The sequence below is a fragment of the Phycodurus eques genome, chromosome 23 (assembly GCF_024500275.1).
Source record: "Phycodurus eques isolate BA_2022a chromosome 23, UOR_Pequ_1.1, whole genome shotgun sequence".
NCBI lineage: Eukaryota > Metazoa > Chordata > Actinopteri > Syngnathiformes > Syngnathidae > Phycodurus > Phycodurus eques.
The window spans coordinates 374,945-390,114 of record NC_084547.1 but is presented as its reverse complement, the minus strand read 5'-3'; positions in this window follow the sequence as shown (position 1 = coordinate 390,114).

Genomic DNA, 15,170 nt, shown 5'->3' with positions numbered 1-15,170 from the left:
CTGCAACACGTTCCAAAAAAGCTGGGACAGGTGGCAAAAAATGACTGAAAAGGTTAAGGAATGCTCATCAAACACCTGTTTGGAACATCCCACAGGTGAACGGGCTAAGTGGGAACAGGTGGGTGCCATGATTGGGTAGAAGAGGAGCTTCACTGAATTGCTCAGTCATTCAGAAGCAAAGATGGGTCCAGGTTCACCTCTTTGTGAACAGGTGCGTGAGAAAATAGTCGAACAGTTTAAGGACAATGTTCCTCAACGTACAATTGCAAGGAATTTATAGATTTCATGATCTATGGTCCATATCCTCATCATCAGAAGGTTCAGAGAATCTGGAGAAATCACTGCATGGAAGCGGCAAGGCCGAAAACCAACATTGAATGCTTGTGACCTTCGATCCCTCAGGCGGCGCTGCATCAAAAACCGACATCAATGTGTCAAGGATATCACCACATGGGCTCAGGAACACTTCAGAAAACCAATGTCAGTAAATACAGTTCGGCGCTACAGCCGTAAGTGCAACTTGAAACTCTACAATGCAAAGCAAAAGCCATTTATCAACAACACCCAGAAACGCCGCCGGCTTCTCTGGGCCCGAGCTCATCAAAGATGGACTGGTGCAAAGTGGAAAAGTGTTCTGTGGTCCGACGAGTCCACATTTCAAATTATTTTGGGAAATTGTGGACGTCGTGTCCTCCGGGCCAAAGAGGAAAATAAACCATCGGGACTGTTATGGAGGCAAAGTTCAAAAGCCAGCATCTGTGGTGGTATGGTGCTGTGTTAGTGCTAATGGCATGGGTAACTTATACATCTGTGAAGGCAGCATTAATGCTGATAGGTACATACAGGTTTTGGAGAAACATATGCTGCCATCCAAGCAATGTCTTTTTCATGGACGCCCCTCCTTATTTCGGCAAGGCAATCCAAAACCACATACTGCGTGTGTGACAACAGCGTGACTTCGTAGTAAAAGAGTGCGGGTACTAGACTGGCCTGCCTGCAGTCCAGACCTCCCATTGAAAATGTGTGCCGCATTATGAAGCGTCAAGTTTATCAGTTTGAAAATTAAATATTTTGTCTTTGTAGTGTATTCAATTAAATATGGGTTGAACAAGATTTGCAAATCGTTGTATTCTGTTTTGATTTATGTTTAACGCAATGTCCAAACTTCATTGGAATTGGGGTTGTACATCGCCGCGGTGGAGCGAGGTCTCTATGCCCTAACTCGTTAGCTCGCGGGCTAGCGCACATAATAAACATTTAACTTTCCCTTAAGTGTGTCTGTTGTGTGAATCTACAAGTTGCACATGGAGCAAGGCTGTGGCGTATTGGACGGAACCAACACCATCAAGAATGTACGGGTCACTAGCGGTTAGTGACGCTTGATTGAATTACTACTAAAAAAGTAACACCAAATAAAAGACATAAATTCATTTTAAAAAATTTAATCTTTTCAAATGTTCTGTGATGTCATTTCACAGTGTCTTCCATTTGGTCGCGGTGATTGGAGGAGGCCGAGGCCTGAGTCCTCAATCACAATGCAAACAAACACCATCTCAACTCCACTATGTTCCTTCTAGAAAATACTGTATCTTTAAATAGATGTATATTATAGTTGTTTGTGTGTTGTTCCAAATAATATGACCCCAAAAAGGAAGCACATGCTTCCCAAATGTGGTGACTGACTGTTGAATGTACACCCACTAGACATTTTATTAGGAACACCTTGCGAATCCCATTAATCTACTATCTTGGTCGTAGTTTGCTGACTAGAATCAAGTTAAACAAATGATAGATCTGTTTTTTAAATTTTTTTTAAGTCATTTAAATAAAATGTGTGTCAATTTAATTTTACTTTTTAACGACTTTTGGGGGCGCTCATAATACTTTTCCACGATTTGATCCATACGGTGACTCTTTTAGCGATTGAAGATTGGTTGTCGAAAATCCGTGGACAGAGAAGATCGAAGGAGCTGTTGCAAATTCAAAATGGACAGAACCTAACCTCCATCATCACGTTTGTGGAAAACATTTTCTGCAGGTATGTTAATTAAAAAAAAATATATATATTTTGTTGGCTTGTCTTTGAATCCCTTAGCGAGACGATAGCTAGCCTGCTTGCTAACGTCAGCGCGACAGCGCGCTATCCATTTCTGCTTAAAAAGACCATGCACCACGTCTATTTTTTTTTTCATCAACCTTGAAATATTGAAATATAAATTATAGCCAGCGTTGTCTCTCTCCCGAAAGCCATTGTTTCATTCACACGAGGGCGGTAGAGAAGAACGCTTAAGTCATCATTTAAGCAAGGTTGTGCGGCGTCATGGCGAAAAGGCGCCTGTTGCTTCTGCATCAGCAGTGTCAACCAAAACTCCACAATGCAGTTCTCGCTTTATGAAGGCTATGTTTACTGAAGCTGTCAAACATCAACATTTTTGACACAAATCATCCTTTTGTCATTTTTTTTTTTTTTTGTGTCCTCAGGTCAAGTATGTTTCCACGCTTAATGTGTGCATCCTGGCTAAGGGTCCTGTCACTGATATGACATCCAGGAATTAGGGGCACTTGTTCCTTCATCACTTGTCAAGAGGTAAACTTGTGTGTGTGTGTGTGTGGAAGTTTTTATCAAACCAATTGTGACAAGGGCAAGAAAGACTTTGATAACTGTCGTCTTATCTGCTGGCTGCCTGGGGGGCGCGAACATGTTAACAAGGGAGATGGCTCGAGTGTTCTCGCAGCGCGTCAAATTCTGCGGTCGCTTTTTTTTTTTTTGGTAATGGCACATCCCCGCCGAGGATGTGACAGGCAACCCACACATTTGCGGCTAATTGCAGCTTTGGATGCTTTGGAGTGGCTGGTTCGATTTGCCTCTCTGTGTCCGTAGCGCTCGTCATTAGATGGGTGACGGCGAGACGTGTGCGACTCACATATGCACACCGTCGAGTGGATGAAGCTTTTCATTTGGGACTAAATGTTATTGGAGAAGAACTGAATTGTACAGGTTAGCGGTCACATTAATGCTGACAAAAGATTTGGCAATAATATTTTTGGCATCACAAAAACCTGTCATTTGAACAGCCGTGTTTACATCGACTGTCTTTAGGGCTGTGGGGGGAAGAAAATCGGCTAAATCGACCACAAACATTGGTCGACGCAACAATTTGCACCTCGAGGCAATAAAAAAATATTAAGGAAAGCATATTTATGCCGCCAGGAACCGTGTTTGGCCACTGTCTGTTTACCGCACGGACATTTGTTGCAGACGGACGCAGTGTTGGGCTAGTGAAAAACAGAAACGACAGAGGAGCATCTATAAGTCATTTTTAAGACCCTATTAAATGTGTAATGTACATATAACGTTTTTTGAGTGAGCTGAATGGTAGTTAAGTGTTTTTTTTTTTTTTTTTTTTTTTTTACCTAAACTGTTAATCGCTAGCGCGGTAATGCTAACGCCTTAGCAAAGGCTAATTTTGTTGTCTCATAGTCTACCATACATATACCAACATATGTTATACATGTTAGTAGTAAAATATTTATATAATTTTTTTTTTTTTTTTTTTTTTTGCTTGGGGCGAGTACTTGATGGAATAGTCTATATTATAATCAATTCAACGAAAAATTAAAAAAAGATTCAACAGCTAACTGTCTTACTGAAAGCAGGGGTGTGACTAGGTTTTATGGATGGGGAGGCTTAGCCCCCAGGCGACGCGCATGCTGTGAGCAAATGTAGCGCGGGAGCACAAAATTTCACATACAGCTAAGAAGACTGAGAAACTGATTTTTAATAGCTTTGGACAAATAAAAAAAAAAAAACCACAGTGTCGGAAATTTACTTTTTGACTATTAAATAATTTTTTAAATGAATTATTTCTGTAATACAGTATTATAAATTATAACAATTCACAAACAGCTAAAAATTAATAACTGATCAATGTAGTGGCCAATGACATGACTGGCTCACAACGCCGTTTTTTTTCCAAATTTCAAATGTTGGGAATTATTTTTTTTCTATTTGTTTTTTTTACATTTTGGGGGGAGTGAACCACCCTCGGAAAACGCACGTTGCTGGTTTATCTACGCTTATTGAAGATTTTTTTTTTTAACTAACAGTTATTTTAATAATGGATACATCTGTCGATAATTTTTTTCGATTGATTGATGAATCAGATAAGATCCCTTTATTAAACAGAGGACATTTCAAAATGACAGAGCAGGAAAAAAACACAAACTTAAATAGACTGGTTCAGTGAGCTACTGGTTAGGTCTGTAACATGTCTGATAAGCAAAAATGTTGATCATCATTTTCCAAAGTAAAAGCCGACATAAACGTCTTATTTCATGGAGGACTACAGAAATCAGGCAATAGTTACTGTTTAGAGGCTGAAATTACACAGGTTTGAAGAATTTTAGGTCAAACAAGGTCTGACTTGTCGATTAATTTGATAATCAATTAATTGTTCGTTCATCGATTCATTGTTACATTTCTCATCTACTGTTTAGAATTCAGCTTTTCCAAGTCATCAGATTGGAGGGAAATGTGTGCATTTTCTATTCTCCTCATTAAAACACTTGAAAAAAAAAAAGACTTTCTGAAAACAAATTTTAAAAGATATTAGACATTTTGTCCCTAAAATAAGTTTGGAAAAAAAGATAAATGGTAATAATAATCTGCCAATAGAACTAGTATGAATTGACTTCAAATGCTTCTCAAAATAAGATATTGTATCTTAAAGCAAGTCTGTTTGTCTCTGAAAAGTTGGAAAAACTGCCTTAAAATAAGTACACTGAAATCAATCGGGAAGATTTTCTGTTTTTTGCATTGTGTACCCAGTGCCGACATACAGTGGGTACGGAAAGTTTTCTGACCCCATTAAAATGTTCACTCTTTGTTATACTGCAGCCATTTGTTACAATCATTTAAGTTCATTTTTTTTTTCCACATTAATGTGCACACAGCACCCCGTATTGACAGAAAAAAAAAAACGGAATTGTTGAAATTTTTGCTGATTTATTAAAAAAGAAAAAGTGAAATATCACACAGCCATAAGTATTCCGACCCTTTGCTGTGACACTCCTATATTAAACTCGGGTGCTGTCCATTTCTTCTGATCATACTTCAAATGGTTCTGCACCCTCATTGGAGTCCAGCTGTGTTTGATTATACTGATAGAACCTGATTAGGAAAGCCACACACCTGTCTATATAAGACCTTACAGCTCACAGTGCATGTCAGAGCAAATGAGAATCATGAGGTCAAAGGAACTGCCTGAAGAGCTCAGAGACAGAATTGTGACAAGGCACAGATCAGGCCAAGGCTACAAAAAAAAAAGAATTCTGCTGCACGTAAGGTTCCTAAGAGCACAGTGGCCTCTATAATCCTGAAATTGAAGACGTTTGGGACGACCAGAACACTTTCTTGAGCTGGCCGTCCGGCCAAACTGAGCAATTGGGGGAGAAGAGCCTTGGTGAGAGAGGTAAAGAAGAAGCCGAAGATCACTGTGGCTGAGCTCCAGAGATGCAAGTCGGGGGATGGGATAAAGTTCTCGAAAATCAACCATCACTGCAGCCCTCCACCAGTCGGGGATTTGTGGCAGAGTGGCCCAACAGAAGACTCTCCTCAGTGCAAGACACATGAAAGCCCGCATGGAGTGTGCTAAAAAAAACACCTGAAGGACTCCAAGATGGTGAGAAATAAGATTCTCTGGTCTGATGAGACCAAGATAGAAATTGGTGGCCTGAATTCTAATTGGGATGTGTGGAGAAAACCAGGCACTGCTCATCATCTGTCCAATACAGTCCCAACAGTGAAGCATGGTGGTGGCAGGATCATGCTGTGGGGGTCTTTTTTCAGCTGCAGGGACAGGACGACTGGTTGCAATCGAAGGAAAGATGAATGCGGCCAAATACAGGCATATCGTGGACAAAAACCTTCTCCAGGATGCTCAGAACCTCAGACTGGGCCGAAGGTTCACCTTCAAAAAAAGACACCGACCCTAAGCACACAGCTAAAATACCGAAGGAGTGGCTTCAGAACAACTCCGTGACTGTTTTTGAATGGCCCAGCCAGAGCCCTGACATAAACCCAATGGAGCATCTCTGGAAAGACCTGAAAATGGCTGCCCACCAATGTTCACCATCCAACCTGACAGAACTGGATCTGCAAGGAGGAATGGCAGATGATCCCCAAATCCAGATGTGAAAAATGTTGCATCTTTCCCAAAAAAGACTCATGGCTGTATTCGCTCAAAAGGGTGCTTCTACTAAATACTGAGCCAGGGGTCTGAATCATTCAGAAAAAATATTTCAGTTTTTCTTTTTCCGTTTTTTTCTGTCAATATGGGGTGCTGTGTGTGCATTAATGTGGACAGAAATGAACTTAAATGGTTTTCGAAAATGGCTGCAATATAACAAAGAGTGAAACATTTAAGGAGGTCTGAATACTTGCCCTCCCCACTGTATTATCAGATTGCCGACATGACACAATTCGGCAGTCATAAAAAAGATGGCGTGCGAGCTGAGCCCCTGAGAAAGCGCCAGGGCTCACCGTTTGTAAGTATTTTCGGAAGTGGCGTCTCTTCCTGGCCTACTTTGTGCTTTGTTGAAGCGCGCGGTGTTAAAATGGCGGCACGCTTCGTTTTTCAAAGGTGCGGATTCGAGAAGGCTGTCGACGGAAAAAAAAAAGCCCAGTCCCTTCACCCGGTGCGCATGACACCATATGGAAGGGAGGTTGCCTATGCTAATTTGTCGACTCATTGATGATGACTGAAGAAACCCAAACTATGGATTTTCCGATTTCTTAAGGATCTCTGGGTTAAAACCATAGGCCCGCCTCAAACTGATATGGCCGAACTGAACTGTCGCATAGTGTGCGCCGTTCGGCAACTAGTTTTCATTAATGGCTAATACTAATACTAAGCATAAGCTATGTATAATTTTGATGGTTATAGCCTTCGGCAAGAGGAAAAGCGTTGCATTACATGAGAAAAGGGGAAAAAATGGACTGTGACAAACTATCAAAATGATTTTTAATACAGCGGGATAGGGAACGGGCCCGACCGGGAATAGCTAAAATCTGGGCATAATTTCTTTTTTTTTTTTTGAAAACCCCAAAATTCTTGAAAAAATGTGGCTATAACAGTAATCAGTGTTTTCAGGGGTTGGTTCCCCTGAAAGAATAAGTGGGGGGGGGGGGGGAGATGTTCTTTATTTTCCTTTTTTTTTTTTTCTTAAAAAAAAGAGAAATCAGCAACGAGGTGAATCCGCAAGTATGCGGGGGGACGGGTGTACACAAATCGGGTAAGAGTTGGCTTTCTGAAAGGTATGTTTAATGCATCAGTGTAGTGAGTGAATGATTTGTGTTGCTCGAGATTAATACCACTTCTTTACGAGTGTGACACTGCCAACTATTGGTGTGGCATACGCACTGCAGCGCTGTCAATCAGTAATGTGGTGGTATCGTTTCATGCGTCCGTTCTTTGGAATGCCCGTCGTCGTCACGGCCTGTTTTAAAGCCGCATAATCCTCTCTCGACATCAGATTCCCACAATAGCTCGCTAACCCTCGTAATTGGGAACGCTTGAGACGCGATGATTTTCTCCTGTACATCCCTCCTTGTGAAGAATTCCATTGTCGTTCCCTGCGCTTTTTTATTATTCGCCGGGATTTCCAATTTGGCAGTGTCAATTTACCCATGCCTCTCTGCCTCCTTGACTGCCATAATCAACGCCAGCTCCGATTTTTTATTTTTTTTTGCCGCTTACGCAGACGTCAGTGTGTAGAGAGAGGGAGAGAAGTGGCCCAAAAATTGCTGGCATGCTGAGTCCCGTGCCAGACAAACAACATCCACGCGGCGATCTGACACTGCAATTTGCTTACACACAGAGAGGCAAATCCTCGCCTTCTTCCGATACGTTCGCATCGCCGGCCTACTTTGCAAATTAATCATGCGGCACAAAACAGTGGCTTATATTTTTGCAGGGGTTCTGCCAAAATATGTGGCAGTGTGTTTATGGAGAATATGAATGAAGGTGTCATACAGCTTTTTATGCCTCCTAATAAGCCTCCAAGGCTGGGGAACGTTATGACTCTACACTTTTACAGCCTCAGATGGTCTGCTCAGACGTGCGTGTGTGTTTCAGCTCGTGGCAGATGAGTGTTTATACTAATTTCTCAACTAAAGGCAGCTAATTCCAATTAAATCCCTGTACAAATTGCTTTATTTATCTTGATATACAGCTGTGTTCACAGTGACAGCAGTCGAACAGGACTTACCAGATCAGTCACTGGTTTTGGTAGAAATTATATCACTATGTGGAAAAGATAAAATAAATACATAATTAATTTAAGCAATAATTCAGGAACGCTATATTGGAAATAATTTTCACTTTGCACAGTAAAGTATTTGAGATCGAAAATGGACTGATCTCAGGGCACCACTGTAACTGGGGGAACAAATCTGTTTTGATATAATGTGCAATTCATTTAAAGAGAGACAATTTTAAGCATGTTGATATTTAGTCACATTTTGAAACACACTTGTCACAGTCTACCATGACAGACAGCCAATCTGTCAGCCAATCACGTTAATCACACACCACACTGATACAACCCACTATATAAGGCTTTGTTGATGATGCAATCAGTGTCAGAGTGTCCGACAGAAATCCATGCAATTCTATTCCACCGAATCCACTCCGCCCTCCGTCCATGACCGGGAGCTCCGCCCTATCAAGTTTCTGAGTTTTCGCCGTTCCTGCTCGCTGTGAATCGTAGATTAAGACGACAGTGAAATCTGACCTGCCATCTGTGGTTTACAGTACATTGTATCCCTTTGGCCATCTTCAAAGCCTGACCCTCTCGACTGTAAAGTGAACTGCCCTGTATCCTGGTTTTGAATTGACCTGTCACAGTTGATCTTAAATTGTTTATTCAAATCTTTTCGAACTTTCCGGTGTTTTGGTGTTTCGCAGTTGGGTCCTTCGCCACACCCGCCTCGTGTCAACACTATTTTGAACACAACTGTATATATACAAAACTTTAAAGAAGCTCCAACATCCGGGCAATACTGAAGGGACTGTGGGCAAGGAACTGGGATTCCTTCCAGTTGTGACAATGCAGTTTTCGACAACAGCAATGCTAATTAGCGAGGTGTGACGTTAAACAAATGGCCCATTAAAGCCGAAGCCTGTGATAGCCGTGCCCTCATTATATACAGTACGTAGCTGTATCGTAGATTCATGTGATTACTCCAAACACGATGACAGCTTGCAACGTAACATTTGAAGAGTACAATACTACCTTTTTTTTGTGTGTGTGTATTGTGTAGCGCATGCCTCCTACTCGATCTTCATTTTTTTTCTTGAAATCTAAATCCATTGCATAATTCCTTCAAGCCTTTCCCACGAGGGAAGGCATTGCTTATTGGTATATTGATGTGAGGCATTAATTGGTGCATTACAAATACTGTGTGCTGGTCTTAATATACTGTATATTGTATTTAAATGGAAATCCTTATCTAACCCTCTTTGTGCTACACTTCAAAGTTGCTGAATGCATTGGTTTTCAGGGTTTGTTATTCAAATTTGCAAATGCCTTTTGGCCCTTCATAAGCATATTAATAGTATTTTGTCACACAAATGGCTGGTGGTCATGGAGGCATAATCAAACTATGAATTGCACCGTAAAAAGCTTTAAAGCCAGGATGTGCTCATAATAATGCAGGGCAGTAAACTGTTCGCTTGGTTTTCAACTGTTTGCTGCTCGGAATGGAGGCTCTTTACGACTGGCTTTGTGACTTTCGTGTTGCCTTCTTTCCGCATGAGAATTGGATTCTCATGTAGTTCGGAAAAAAACAAAACGCATCGACCACCCTGCAGTTTGATGAGCTGTGGCAATGTGTCGTTCATTTACAAACTACATTATTTTTCGAACATGTACAAAAATGAACAAGTGCAGTATTTAGAAAAGTATAACAGTAACTTATCCAGCCATGCATTCTCAGCCATGTACCTGATCATTTACATTACAGGTGTCAGGTGAGTGAAGTGGGCCCCGCCTCTTAAAGTCACGCAATGTTCACACATTTGCAGAGAACTTCTTTCGAAATACCCTGTCAAGGGTTAATACTAATATCACACAAAAATAAAAAATAAAATGTTTATTTTCCCAGCTGCTAACTACTGAAATGCTCATTTCTGGGGTGGCACTGAGCTTCCAATCCTCATAGCTGATGAAACGTTTGCGTCATCTGCAGAAATATTTCACCACTTGATAATCCGTTAAAGGAGTTCTAATGTGCAGAATGCCAAACGAGGCCTGCACTTGATGGACCCCTCTTTGCCTCCTCCGTTCATTACATTCGCAGTCTCTCATAAATAAGCGTCACATTTTGTGGGCCGGCGCTTCCTGGAACACGACGGGCCGATAGAATCCATGCCTTTCTAAAAGCGCTTAAACGAGAGAGGATCAATGGCGAGAGATCATTCTCACGTGTGTACAAATAGAGTCATTGATGCTATTGAGTGCCCTCAGGATTGGATGCTAATGTTGTCGTGGTGATGGCTGCTATATCTGCTTCCGCCACTTCTCCTCCTCCCTTTTTTTTTTTTGTTGTTGTTGGTTTTTTGTTGTTGTTTTTTTTTTTTTTTTTTATACATCTCCTAATGCAAAGATGATGGAACATAACACCTCGGGCTTAGAGTAATGCCCGTGAAAGGCGGCGCTCGCCCCGCCGCCGTATATTTCACTTCGGCTTTCGGGACAAACTTTCCGAGCGGCTCTCTTGTCAAGTTGTTTGCGTTTGGCTTGCCGCTGAAACCGTTTGATTGCTATCTGTCTTTTGCCGCTGTAGATATGGAGCTTTGCGTATTGTTAGCCCAGTCAACCACCTGATTCACGGCGTTGCTCCGGTGACTTCAAATCCTTCCCGAAATGATTTTGAAATGCATTTTGGAATAGAAGTGCACTTTTTTTTTCTTTTTTTAAAAATAGATAAGCAGGGAAATTCTTCAATGCGTCCTTCATTTCTGTCTTAGTTTCAACAATGTATGTGGATGTAAATTTTTTTTTTTTTTTTTTTTTTTTTTTGTCCAATCAGATCTTAGTGTCTGTGTTACCATGTCAATCTAATCTGCCCATTGCCTTCACAATTAGTACTACTGGCCCTTGGAACGTAAACTAGATTAGCAACAGAACTGTTCTTTTAACCAATCCGATTTCAAATTCACCTCACATGGCTGGCCCACGATAATGTCAGCATTTTTCCATCCTCTGATTGGTCGGTCAGAGAAAGTTGAACTAGTAAACATGTCTCTACACACGGATACTTTTAATGATCAGCATTTCTGGCGCGTATGAAAATTGACGGCCATTATACTTGTATTTATTTATTTATTTACCCAAGAAATTCTTGAATATGCAGGAATAAACCGCCAATAAGCGTTTTCCGGGTTGGTTCCCCACAAAAAATGTCAAAACAAAAAGCAAAAATTTGGGGAAAAAAAATTCAAAAAGGAAAAAGTTCATCAAAATAGGTGAATCTGCGGAGGTGCACTGTGTCTTATTTACTTTTCAAATGTATTTGTCAAGTTATTCAATCAATATTGATTCAGAACTGCTCCAGATGATGTGGCACAGTTGCATGCTGTTATATTGCATTTTTGTGCAATAGTACTGATCCTGTTTTTTTTTTTTTTTTTTTTTTTTTTTAATATAAAGTCACATTGACCCCCACAGTCTTAACCCCTGACCCCTGGTGCTTCCTTTATCCACCTACTGTGCAATATTCAATGTGCTTGCTATCCATATGCTGTGCAATTTGTCCACTTTAGACCACAATTCTAGTCTTTATTGTCTTGCATTATTTAGTATTTTAGATTTTTGTATTTTACATACTGGAAGTATTGAAACACAAGTATTTTTCGGGGGGGGGGGGCAAAACACTACATTTTTCTCTGATTTTCACTTTCTGTAGGCGGAATGCTGTTGTCGTCTTATCCCGAACGGGTGGCGTGGGGGTTGGGAGGGGGTGGCGTGGGGGGGGGGGGGGGGGGGGGGGGGAATGCACATTACCCACGGATGGTTTGAGCGAGATTTAACGCGGGCTGCATCCCAGATTGTGTGCTCCCTGCTGGAGTGTGAGATGAGCAGATTTGAATTTACATGAAGATGAAGATGTACATTCGGAATAACGCATAAACGCTGATGCATAGAAAGACAGGTGGATAAAGTGGAGGCGGATATGTATTTACCTATGCATAACAAATGGTGGGCAATTTTTCATATATACTGGAGCACTTCGTTCTCCGCAGGGCGGTTCAAAGTGCCCTACGGATCACGGAATATAAAACAGAATGGGACTCACTAGACCGCAGACCTCCTCCAAGGCCAAAGTGGAGATTGTGTGGTCATTGGCACGAGTGGACTTTTCGTTCACTGAACTCAAACGGCTTAATATGAATCTGGACAAGAATTTCATCTATTCTTCCCCTCGCCCAAGTTCTCCACCTTAGCAAAGTCCTGCTATGACTAAGTAACCGGCTATAAACCTTTCAAGGAAATCACTCAAATCACTATTTCACTATTACACTTAGGGCTGGGGGAATTCTTTTTTTTTTTTTAATAATTTCTACCTCGAAGCGACTCCCAAAAATTCTAGAATAGAATATACGGGGATACCAATCAACCAAAAAAGAAAACAACAACAACAAAAATTACGTTGTTAACTCCTCGAAGGGGTAGTTTTCTGAAATGTTTTTTGTGAATTGAAAATGTTGGGCTTCGCTTACTTTGCGACAAAACAGTCACCTTTTTTTCCATAAAGTTTTGCATACATTGTAACAATGTGCACTTATTTTTCTTTATTTTGTGGTTAATGCTGTAAACATACATCCTGTATTTTTGTACTGTATTCAAAAACGGACTGAAATAACACACTGCAAATCTAAAGGTGATTTTCAACTTTTACCCAGTTTTGTACTGTCTTAAAATATGTCCAAAAACGTTAGAAAGCAATTTTTCCGGTCTTCGTTTGCTGCACGACGCAAAAAAAAAAAAAAAAAAAAAAAAAAATCGACCGAGCGACGGCTCATGAATAAACTTGCAAGTACCGCTGTATTCTGAATGTGGGTGTTATTTTTATGCTCAGCGCAACTTTCAGGATCAGGTAATGTGTGTCATGTATGGACGGAATTAGCTCGGAATTAACCCCACCATCCCTCGTGACCCGGCTCGGCCGTGGAGCCCCCGGTGAGCTCACCCTAACCCGCATCGTCGGGATCCTCACGGGAACGTTCCGGTTGCTAGGCAACAAAGCAGAGGAGTGGCCGGATTCGCTAAAGAGGGCGGTTTGGAAATGCACGGGAATGTATTCACGCCTGAAAAGTCGTTTTGATCATGTTTAGGGTTTCATCTTGTTTATGTTGTCATAACATTATTGCAAGCGTTCCTCTCGTGCATTTTATTGTAAAAGGGGCATCAAATAAAAATTGTTTTGGTACACCCCATCGCACCGTTTGCTTCCCCTATTAAATTCTCTCCAATTCACTCATGTAGGACAAGACTTCTAATTGCCATATTTAACGTGTTCATTATTTAATTATTCTTTTAATTAATTTGTCACGACTAAATGATTACCGTAATGCAAGGGCTCTCGGCGTAGACCCCCGCTCCCGCCGCCCCTCCCCCACGTGTCACTCGCTGCCGTTTCAGTGTTCGGATCGCAAAAAAGAAATGAGATATTCAGAAAATGCCAGCTATTCTCTGGCGTGGTGACAGTTTTGATTCATTTATTTATTAACTGGGAATGCAAATGGCAAAAAGACAGGGAAAGCCAAGACGCCCAAAATCTATCACGAATCAAACAGCAATCCAGCCCAAATGAATATCAGCTGGTTCAGTCCGAATTGATGGCCTACAAAAAGGTCTCATTGCCAACGTGTGAGTCATGACACATCTCATGAGGGCTAAGAGCAGAGAACTGTCTCAAGACCATCGCAAACTAATTGTTGCAAAACATAACGATGGCATTGGGGACAGGCGCATATCTAAGCTTCTGAACGTTCCAGTGAGCACGGTTGGGGCCGTAATACGGAAGTGGAAAGCCAATCATGCCGCCATAAATTTGCCTCGATCAGGTGCTCCTCGCAAAGATTTCTGACAGAGGAGTGAATCACAAGAGTTGTCCAAGAGCCAAGGACCCATCTGTGGTGAGCTTCAAAAAGACCTGGAATTAGCAGGTTCTGTTGTCACCAGGAAAACAGCGAGTAATGTACTCCGCCGCCATGGCCTGTGTATGCACGCTCACCACCAAGACCCTATTTCTGGGGGGAAAAAAAAAAAAGAAGCCTGTCAAAGCTCGTTTAAAGTTTGCTGGACAACATTTGGACAAGCCAGTTAAATACTGGGAGAATATAGTCAGGTTGGATGAGAGCAAAATTGAGCTGTTTGGATGCCATAATTTGCCCCCACGTTTGGAGGAGAAATGGCACTGCACATCACTCTAAAGACACCATACCAACAATGAAGTTCAGAGGTGGGAACATGATGGTGTGGGGCTGCTTTTCAGCAAATGGTACTGGTAAACTTCACATTATTAAAGGAAGGATGAATGGGCAAATGTACCGAGACAAAAAATCTGCTGCCATTTATGAGGAGGGTGAAAATCCAACACGGGTGGACATTTCACCAGGATAATGATCCAAAACATACTGCCAAGGAAACGCTCAATTGGCTTCAAAGAAAAAAAAGCCAATCACCTGACTTGAATCCAACCGAAACTCTATGGAAACAACTGAAACTCAAGGTCCATAAAAGAAGCCAACGGGACCTTCAAGATTTGAAGACTGCTTATGTGGAAAAACGGGCCAAAATCACACCAGAGCAATGCGCGCGACTAGTTTCTCCATACAGAAGGCGTCTTGAAGCTGTCACTGCAAACAAAGGCTTTTGTACAAAGTATTAAATAAATACCAGTTGGCGTCTTCAATACTTTTTCCCTCTGTCATTTCACATTATTACACACAACTTTCTGAGTTTATTTGTTCTACTTTCTTTGTACGTATGGATTACTTAGGTTTTTCCCAACATCTGGTGAAATGTTCAAGGTCAGGTCAATAGGACCTTTGGAAATATATTTGAGAAAAATGGTGACGTGTTAAATACTTATTTATTTATGT